The sequence below is a fragment of the Mauremys reevesii genome, linkage group 15 (assembly GCF_016161935.1).
Source record: "Mauremys reevesii isolate NIE-2019 linkage group 15, ASM1616193v1, whole genome shotgun sequence".
Taxonomy (NCBI): Eukaryota; Metazoa; Chordata; order Testudines; family Geoemydidae; genus Mauremys; species Mauremys reevesii.
The window spans coordinates 3,532,920-3,543,580 of record NC_052637.1 but is presented as its reverse complement, the minus strand read 5'-3'; the positions used below and the strand labels follow the sequence as shown (position 1 = coordinate 3,543,580).

The following is a 10,661-nucleotide window of genomic DNA, read 5'->3' as shown; positions in this document are numbered from 1 at the left end:
CTATGCTTTGTCATGCAGTGATACCCAATTACTTGTTACATGCATGGCGTGGTAAAGTGTCCTACCATGGTGGACGGAACAAGGCTGCCATGCCCAGAAACCTTCTGCAAAGGCTTTTGGAGTACCTCCAGGAGCACTTCATGGAGATGTCCCTGGAGGATTTCCGCTCAATCCCCAGACATGTTAACAAACTTTTCTAAGTAACTTTACTGGCTGCGAATGCATCCCAAGTCCTCAGGGCAAATTAATCATTAAAAAACGCTTGCTTTTAAACCATGTTTTATATTTACAAAGGTACACTCACCAGTGGTCGCTTCCATGGCTTCACCGTCTGGGCTAGTGGCTTGGGAGGGCTGGGAGGGTAATTCCGTCTGGGTCAGAAAAAGCTCCTGGTTCTTGGGGCTAACGGAGTGCTGTGTGCTCTCTGCAAGCTCGTCCTCCTCTTCTTCATCGTCATCTTCCCTATCTGCAGAATCCTCAGCCATGGCTGCGATTACCATCCCCACCTCGGAATCCACGGACAGGGGTGGGGTAGTTGTGGCACAGCCCCTTAAAATTGCATGCAGCTCAGCGTAGAAGCGGCATGTTTTTGGCCCTGCACCGGACCTTCCGTTTGCTTCTTTGGTTTTCTGGTAGGCTCGTCTGAGCTGTAGTAACGGGAAACAGAGACGGTACTGCAGTGAGGCGTCCCAGGAAAGTCCCGGACTCTTGCTTTTATTCAATTTTCTCATACATACAGGTTATTCATTACTACATGATTGATACACCTGTTTACTTCATTCTGATTGGTTAAGGCTGGCTTTCCTCACCGGCCTCACCGGGCCATTGTCCTGAGTGACTAATGCTAGCATAACAGAATGTGCATACTGTACTGTACTATTGAATGGTTCAATGCAGAGACAGCGTGGCTTGCCAGCACTTGTACCTACATCTCACCCTTTTTTGTTTTGTTAACATGACTAATACTTACGAGGGGGCCCTGGGTTAGTCCATGGACAGCCCTTAATGAAGAGAGAAACAAGTGAAGGGACACACTGGATGCCGCAGCAAAACAGCACGAGTAACAGTACAGTGAGTCCCCCAAAGGTGACAAGTTGATGCAACCACCCGGTGTTAGGAAGCCATGAGGAGAGCCAATCCTACCATCCCGAGAAGGGGTCTGGATTGTATCTGATTTGATCTGTTAAATTTTTAATTATCTTGAGTTGATTTTCAACTGAATGATGATGATCAGAAATATTAAAGCAACACATATCATTAACCTTTTCACATCCATAATGATGCAGCATAAGTAAATAATCTATAGCTGCTCGATTTTGCAATACCCCATGGCATTTAAGCTGGCTATTAGCGCAAGAAAGTAATTTTCTGTAGTCTTATCCGCCTTAGTTTGCTCTAATACATGTTCAGCCTGCCGTGATAAAGCTTTGACCTGCCCCCAAGTTATGGCAGTGTTAGGTGTGCCACGCTTTCGGGCCTTGTCGATCTTGTCTGCCCTATCCGTCAGGGTTAGACTGAAGTCCGGAATGGGATTCTTTAGCCCCTGATGCCAGACCATCTCTCCACGGCTTCACAAAGCGAGCGGGAACCCACACCGGGCCGGTTTCAGTTGACACTGCTGCGTAGCCCCGGCCCCAGGTGATGAGTGGCACAGGCAGGCTCCACTCTGGTCCTGGCAACTTGCGATATATCACCTTCGGCGCCGGAAGGGGCTCGGTCTGTCTATAATGGCGCTGGGCTCTAGACAAAAACTGATTATTAAACAAAGTTAAATTTAAATGATTCAGAGTAAACAATACACGAGCCAGCCATTCTTCCTTATCTGGCAAAGACAGGGGCACTCCTCCTTTTTGTTTTTGTTTAGTAAGGGCCTCCTTTAGGGTACGGTTAGCCCGCTCAACAATGGCCTGACCCCGGGAATTATAAGGAATGCCGAATTTGTGGAGAATGCCCCACCGGGCACAGAATGCGGCCATGGCGGAGGAACAGTAAGCAGGGCCATTGTCGGTTTTCAACTCAGCGGGGCTGCCCATTACCGCAAAACTGCGAATCAAGTGATTGCAAACATGTTTGGTAGCCTCCCCTTTTTGGGCTGTTACCCAAGTGTAGCCTGAAAATGTGTCGATGACAACATGCAGGTATTTCCAAGGGGAGAAGGGGGGAAAAAGGGTAACATCCATCTGCCAAAGTTGATTGGCTTAGAGACCACGGGGATTTACCCCTATGGGAGGACCCTGTGGGTTAAGGGTGCATTGAGGACATTGTTGAACAATACCTCGAGCATCAGAAAGAGGGATCTGAAATTGTTTAGCCAATGCCTTGGCATTTTGATGGTGTAGGGCATGACTTTCTATAGGGGTACAAGGGAATGCCCTGAGTTGGGCATCCGCCTGGGCATTGCCTTCCGTCAACATGCCAGGGAAGGGTTGGTGGCTTCTGATATGAGCAATAAAAAACTGATCGGTACGGGAATGAATGAGATGTTGCAATGTTAAAAACAAAGCTCGCAAATTTTTATCTAGTGCTGGTGATACATAACTGCCACTGATATTTGAAACAACATTGGCTACATATAAACTATCAGTAATAATATTAAACGGTTGCATAGAAAAACGATTAAAGGCTAAAATTACTGCAGCCAGCTCAGCACGCTGGGCGGAGCTTTGGGGTAGGGTAAACAGAGAACACCAGTGGGTAGTAGATGGGTCACGCCAAGAGAGAACCCCACGGTGTGGACTTCCGTCCGTAAATACTGTAAGCACATCTGGCAGCGGGGTTGGTGAGAGCAAATAGCAAAAGTTAAGGGGTAATCGCTGCGTCATGCCAAAGCGGGGGTCCTTTAAGGTATGAAAGGTAAAGGTTCCTGTATAACCCGCACACGCACATTGAACCTCAGGAGTTGTTTCACAAAGGGTTTGCCATAAATGTAGGGGAATTGGAAGAACTATTTCTGCTGGATCAATAGCAAAAAGCACTAATGCACGTTGGCGCCCTTTTGTAATTAGGGAAGCAAGCATGGAGGGAAGGGGAGTAAGGGTATTTGCTGGGGTGTGGGCGAGATAAAGCCATTCAAGGATTCGTACCGTCCCAGCCTCGGGTGCTTGAAAGAGGGCGGCACAAGGCTGGGTCACCCCTTGAAGACAAGCGAGACGTGGAGGCTCGTTATCCACGGCATGATCCACCCAAACCTTAGCGAGAGATTGATTCACCTGTGCAATGGCATCTAGTTGTGTTTTTGTGAGAGAAATTATATCGGAGGGGTGACGCCCCTGCCAAAGAGCATCAAATAATGGACTTAACATGTTGGTATCAAGGCGATAATAGGGACGTACCCAATTAATTATGCCGAGGACTTGCTGAAGGGTGACGTAATTAATGTTGGTTTTCAAGGCAATTTGCGGGATAATCGGAATGGAATAAGCGGCCATCATTTTATGTCCCAGATAAAGGAAGGGCTCTATACATTGTACCTTTTCTGGGGCTATCTGAAGGCCGTATTCCTGGAGCATATTTTGCAGGTCAGTTTTCCACGAGGGAGGGAGTTCTGGTCCTGCTATGAGGATATCATCCATATAATGGTAAACCTTAAGCATAGGGTACCGTTTGCGAAAAGGTAAGAGAGACTGATTTACGTAATATTGACAGAGGGTGGGGCTGTTTAGCATACCCTGGGGAAGAACTTTCCAATGGTAGCGTTCTGTTGGCTGACTATTATTCAAAACAGGGATAGTAAAGGCAAAGTACTTTCGATCACGGGGGAGGAGAGGGATAGAGAAAAAACAATCCTTAAGATCGATTACTGCTAACTGATAATCATGTGGTATAACATTCGGATTCGGGGTCCCACATTGAAGGGCTCCCATAGGTTCCATAATTTTGTTTATAGCTCGGAGATCATGTAATAATCGCCAGCGTCCAGATTTTTTCTTAATAACAAAGATCGGAGTATTATATGGGCTAGTAGTAGGCTCAATATGTCCCTCGGTTAATTGTTCCTGAACTAATTCCTTAAGGGCTATTAATTTTTCCTGAGGGAGTGGCCATTGTTCAACCCACACTGGGACGTGGGTTTTCCATTCCAGGGGGAGGGCAGTGTGTGAAGAGCATTGACGTGTCATGGCACAACTAGGGAGGCTCCCAGCTGAGACAATAGGTCTCGCCCCCAGAGATTAAGATCAATTGGCAAAATGCACAGACGAATTTTTGCAACCTCTCGCCCCTCCTCACTATCCCATACTGAGAGCCAATTGGTGCTTTGTCGGGAAGATTGCGGGCCTCCCACTCCCCAAACAGAGGGGGAAACTTCGGAAGGCCAGGAAGGGTCCCAATGCTTTTGTGCAATTACTGAAACATCCGCTCCAGTGTCTAGCAACCCATAGAGCTCCTTACCGTTGATGATATACTTACGGGTCGGCTTGTGGGTTCGAATGTGTTGTAATACTGCAGCAATCTGTGGATGAAAAAGGAGACCTTGCTCCAGATTAACGCGAGTAGAACCAAATCCGCCAGCACGACTCGCCTGGCCGGGTCCGGCCAGCGCTGTGTAAGGTAAGATTAGCAGTTGAGCCCAAGAATCCCCCGCCTTTAATTTGAGGGGAAGGTGACTCCAAATTTGAACATAGATAATGCCGGTGTAATCAGAATCGATAACTCCGGGCACAATCATAATAGACTGACTACTAGCAGATGAGCGAGGCAAAATCAACCCAAATGTATCTGGGGGAAGCGGACCCGAAATCTGCGTAGGCATGAGGAGTACATCACCAGGAAGAGGGGATTGCATATCTACTGCATTAATAAGATCCAAACCAGCACTGCCTTTTGTGGCCGGTTGAGCGGCCATGGCAGGCAGGGCTCCCTCCTTTAAACCGGGGCTGAAGGGGGGCCCGGTCGAAAGTTTCCCGAATTATCTGGGGTTGAGGAGCGACATTGATTAGCCCAATGATATCCTTTATTACATTTTGGGCACTTTTTAGAAGGACGGCCCCCGGTGGTGTTAGTTCCGCCCTTATGAGCACCACCTCCTGGGGCCCGGCACTCCTTTTTGAAGTGTCCAGGTCGCTGGCAGTTAAAGCAGTTACCTGTAGGTTTGTTACCTTGACGGATTGCTCCCGCCAATAGTGCCATAGCGTGGGTCTGAGTGCCCACTTCGGCACATGCCTGCAACATGTCAGCGAGTGTGTAATTAGGGCGGTGAATGATAGTTTGGAGAATTTTCCGACAGTCAGCATTGGACTGCTCATACGCTAAGCGTAAAAGGAGTTCCGTCTGAGCATCTGGATTGTCAATTTGGCGTTGAACAGCCTCCTTGAGGCAATCAACAAAATGATGATAAGGTTCCGTAGCTTGTTGTTTAACATTTGTGAATGATCGAAGGGGCTTGCCAGAGGCTGGAACGCGCCGAAAGGCTCTCTGAATGCACATTGCCGTGCGGTGAAAAGATTCCATGGGCAATATAGATTGTTGTTCTATGGTGGCAAAAGCTCCTGTCCCATATATTTGCTCAGCAGTATTCTGCGCGTTACCGAGTGCCAGGGCTGCCAATTTAAACTCATTATCCCAGACCACGTACTGTGCAGGGGAAAGGATCATACGAAATAGATGTTTCCAGTCCTCTGGGATCATAGTATAACTATTGGCGATCCCTTCTATCATACCCTGCACATAAGTGGAACGCACCCTTACTCACGTACAGCTTTGTTAAGCTCCCGAAGAATAGAGTACGGGATGGTGGAGTGTCGAGCTACCACTTCACCTGCCTCATTGGGAGGGTCATAAGACAGAGGAAACACCAAAGGGATTTCTCCCTCCCATTCTTCCAATAAGGGGTCCTGCCCGCTTGCCCGCGCCGCCGCAAGGGCGGCACAGACAGCACCCTGATGAAGGGACTTCTGCCCCAGGGTGTCCACCACTGGTGTAGAAGTTTTTGATGCTAACAAAGGGGCTGGTGGGAGCACTCGGGGATAGGCGGGAGGTGCCTCCACCGAGAGCAAGGGAGGTGCGGAGGGGGATGCCTCTTTTCGTAATCTCCCCACCGCAGCTGAACAGTGCTGCCACAACAAAATATGTTGGATCTCGGCTCGAGGTTCCCTAAACAACGCCTCTCCGATCTTTATCCAATCGGAGTGATCTAGGGAGCCTCGGTTCGAGTACCATGGGCACTTATACTCAATCACTCGGAGCAATTCCTCCAAGTGCCGTAACGATATTGCAGTACTGTTTGATAAGTTTCAATAACTCTTTTGCATGATCTTTTTGCTCAATGGATAAGTCCCCCCCCATACTCACGAGGGAGCGCGTTGCGCTGAGGTGCACCAAGGCTAAGCCAGCCGATGAGTCGGGGGTCCTGTGTCTGGATCACGTCGGGGTCACCAGATGTTGTATCGGGAAACAGAGACGAGACAAGGCTGCAGTGAGGCGTCCCAGGATAGTCCCGGACCGCTGCTTTTATTCTCTTTCTTACAGACTGGTTACTCAGTATTACATGATTGACATCACACAGGTTACTTATTACTATATGATTGATACACCTGTTTACTTCATTCTGATTGGTTAAGGCTGGCTCCCCTCACCGGCCTCACCGGGCCATTGTCCTGAGTGACTAATGATAGCATAACAGAATATGCATGCTGTACTTGTACTATTGAATGGTTCAATGCAGAGACAGCGTGGCTTGCCAGCACTTGTACCTACACTAATTATTGGTCAGTCTTTGGGCACTGGGGTGCACCAGCTGAGGGTGGGGTCGACTGGGGGTCTGGTCCAGTTGTGTAATGGCTCTGTGTGTGTTAGGTCAGTTCGGAGTGGGGATGCATTATAAATATGGAAGCAGGAAATCTGTCCACCCACACACCATAGAGAGTATTATGCCCCTAGGAGAAGAGTTTGGTGTTTACTGGGATGTGTCATTTTCCAGCCTGTGCAGCTCCTGGCCACAGGTATCTGGTTAAAGCCACCAGCTGCCCTATCCTGACCACAGAGAAGGATGGAAGCTGTGGAACAGCAGGCATCCTCTCCCCAGCCAAGGAAGAACCATTAATAAAAACCTTCCCACCCCAAGGCAAAGGGCAGCCCTGGAGGGAGACCATCTCCTAAATACAGAAATGAGAAGCATTTAGGAAAGAGCCCTCCTCAATCTAAGGCAATGGGGTGTCACAGCCCTGAGGGGGAGATCTCTCCATTCATGTCTCCAAATTTAATATTTCAGACCTGTAGAAATATTCACTAGAACCCACATGGTCAGAGTTAAGGGTGTTTCAATACTGGGCCATGAGAAGGTTTCTGTTTACTAGTGTGTGTGTGTGTGTATCCTAGATCTGGTTAGGTGCCACTGGACTGTTGTCAGGGGAATCCAGGTATCTGAGCCCCAGGATCCCCAGAATGTGAATGGCTTGCCAATTACAGAACCAGTTTCTCCTCCCTTGGTTTTCACACCTCAACTGCTAGAACAGGGCCTCATCCTCCCTGATTGATCTAACCTCGTTATCTCTAGCTTGCTTATATTTACCTGCCCCTGGAAATTTCCACTACTTGCATCCGAAGAAGTGGGTATTCACCCACAAAAGCTCATGCTGCAAAAACTTCTGTTAGTCTATAAAGTGCCACAGGATTCTTTGCTGCTTTTACAGAACCAGACTAACACGGCTACCTCTCTGTACAGGATCCCCAGAGTAGTCAAGACTCTGGCACCAGAACAGAGCCCATCCACTGCTCCAATCTTGGAGTCCCTAGGCACATTCTTTGGGGACTCTCCTCCATCTGAGGTGTGAAACCCACTGCCTAACCCCCTGGTGCAGAGCTGACTCTCCAGACTCCTGCATGCTTAAACACACCATCTCCCAGAACTCCACGCCAAGGTGAGAGCCTTCCTGTTTCAGCTGAACTCTCTCTGGAGGCACGCAGTAGTTGTGAAGCATCTCACACACAGGGAGAGACTCTTTGCACAAGTCCGACACACCATTGCTCTTTCACTTAACCAGATAAAGTACAAGAAAGTTCAGATCACGTAGCACAAAATGACCAACCTAACTGCAGTGCCCCTCACTAACTCACCTTTCCCTTGGGAGTCCTGGGGGCCATGTGAGCCTAGGAAAGCAGGCAGGGCCTCCAGCCTCATGAACCTGCTGCATGCTGGGGGACTTTGCTCTCTCCTTCTGAGTTGGAGACAAAGAGCGAGATCCATGAAGGGACTCAGGTATTACAAAACTGAATGTCACTGGGTCTAAATTGCAGCTGCCTAGAAAGTCACTGGAATGACACTGAGCCACAAAGCCTGAGTTATGGGGAGATGTATGTGCCTTAGAATGGGTTACACAGAAGCCAGCGTGCTAGGCAGGGAGCTGCCTAAACCAGTCAGTGGGAGATGCTGAGCAGAGGGGAATTGTATAAGGAGTCCAGACCCCCCCACTCAGCTTTGTGGATTGCAGGGCTGTTACTGTGACTCTTCCCTGTCTCTTGATACATTTTGTTTGAGGTAAATGCCCCAAAATACAGAAAATTCAGAAGCCATTTCTCTCTTCTTAGGATCAAATTTAGAGCTGTTTGGGGAATTTGAGGAAAGAGGGAGATGAGAAATTGGCATTTAACTACAGTGGGGAAAAGGAAAACCCAGGAACTGCTGGTAGGTGCTGTTGTTACTCACCAGTAAATCTGCACAGGGATGTTATCAATGCTCAGATCTCTGTGAATAACAGGAGAGTAACAGTGAGTAACATGCTCCTCCCCCCCCCCCCCCCCGTGACAGACTATTGTTGCCTCTGTGCAAAGCAATTTCTGTTCTCGCTTAATGGAAACTAACAGGAGAAAGGAGAATGGAGGAAATTATATTTACTTATTGAATAATCCAAATCGTTTTCTTTAAAACATGAACAATTTGAACACTCTATTAGAAATCTCAATTCCTCTGCAGTTAAGGCCCTCCATAATTACAGCGTGTTGACATTTTTCACACATAAATGTCTCTCACCTGAAAGTGTGGCTTCAGCAAAATCAGGGTTTCCCTAGAAATGTTGCTTTCTACGACAGTACGCTAGATTCTGATCAGAAGAATCAACGTCTAATTGCAAACGGCTGAATCATTTAAATTTCAATCTAAAATGTCCGTCCACATTTTCTGTTTCTACATTTGTGCAGGGAAACATTACAGAATATTTCATTCCAGGAAACATCTTAACCCCTGGAGCTCAGCATCAGCTCATTTATGTTAAGGGTGAAAGATCAAGCTACAACACATAATATGAAAATTTATTTCATGATGAAGTAGAAAAATCTCAAAACATATCATGTCCAAGAATAATCTAGAGATCATGCAGCCACCAAACCACTTCAAGCCAGGGGGTGCTGCATCCCCAGTACCCCTCGTTCCAGCACTTAAAACTTATTTTTACGGGCTCTGTGTCTGACTGAAAATAGTTCTTAGACCAAGAGTCCTGGACAGTATTTGAAACCCAAATATTGGAGCATCAGGACATTGAAAGTGAAATGAATTAAATTTGTACAACTGATTTTTTTCAGTGTCTACACTTAGGTAAATGGAGAAAGTAAAGCACAGCCAGCCTGCAAGAGCCGTGCTGCAGAACAGAAAACCTGGAATCGTTCCCTGCTAGGAAGAAACAAGCATGAGCTGCCACCACTACAGAAATTGCTTAAATTACACTAAAACTTTCCAATTTTTTCCAACTCTCTAATTCTGTAGTTAAATGGCCACACTGGGCACTGCCATTATTCTACCATTTAGTCCCCCTTGTCTGTGGGAGTCTTTCCTTTGCCAGCAATGGGCTTTGGATCAGGACCATCGGCTGTGACAGAGAAACACCAATTCCCCTGGGAATGTCTGGATGTTACCAAATCTCCCCACAGTGGGGCTGCACTTTTCTATTTTAGGACCTTTTCCCCAGATCTCTTTTGGGGATCTGCTACCCCCTCGTAGCCATTTTGCAGCTTTCTGCTGTATCTTCTCTTCCAGCTGGTAAATATTCATATCTCCTGTCGAACTCACTGTTTAACAGTTGTGAGGGTGGCAGAGGCTCACAAAGTTGAGTGCAATCAGTGTATTTCACGGAGGTGATGTTTACTCTCTCAAATCCTTACAGCAACACACCAGAAACCTCCTTCTAACTTAACCCTTTTGTTAGAAATTGCTGGTACAGTTATGCTGCTGGGTCTCACATTTTCTCTTCTTTGGGGAAGGTTCAGGGCACCATTGCTTGCCTCTGAACCGGTATTTTTAATTACCCCCCTAGTGTCCTTGAGGAGTGGAGTGGAGAGGGAGGGACCTGGGCCCGCCCTCTTCTCCAGGTCCCAACCCAGGGGTCCTGAGGTTAGTGGTGAACCACTTGTACTGATTGTTCCTTCCTTTGGGTTACTTCCCTCTCCTGCCCTTCAGTTTGTGGAGGGACTTCTTGCCTTCCTTCTACACAAGCCAGGTGCCCCTTACCTAGGGTTTTTTGGACTTCTCAGCCCACCGCAGCACACTTCCAAACTTTACTTTTGTCTCTCTTCAAAACTGTTCTCTGCTTCAACTCCTTCAAACCACTCTCTGCTCCAACCAAACCTTCCTGCTCCAACAACCCACACTATCTGACCTGAAGCAGGGGGTTTATATCATGTGACTCACTGCTGATACTCCAATTGGCTTCAGGTGCTCTAGTTAATCTATAGCA

The 10,661-nt window shown here is 47.6% G+C and overlaps 1 long non-coding RNA gene across 1 annotated transcript; it reads right to left on the bottom strand.

The window, feature by feature from the left end:
- Positions 1-1,603: 1,603 nt before the first annotated feature.
- On the bottom strand, positions 1,604-6,557 carry LOC120384010. The gene is made up of 3 exons (XR_005588598.1): positions 6,289-6,557; positions 4,408-4,450; positions 1,604-1,740 (listed from the first exon to the last, which is right to left on the bottom strand). It is a non-coding gene; the product is annotated as an uncharacterized LOC120384010 (long non-coding RNA).
- Between the last annotated feature and the right edge of the window lie 4,104 nt (positions 6,558-10,661).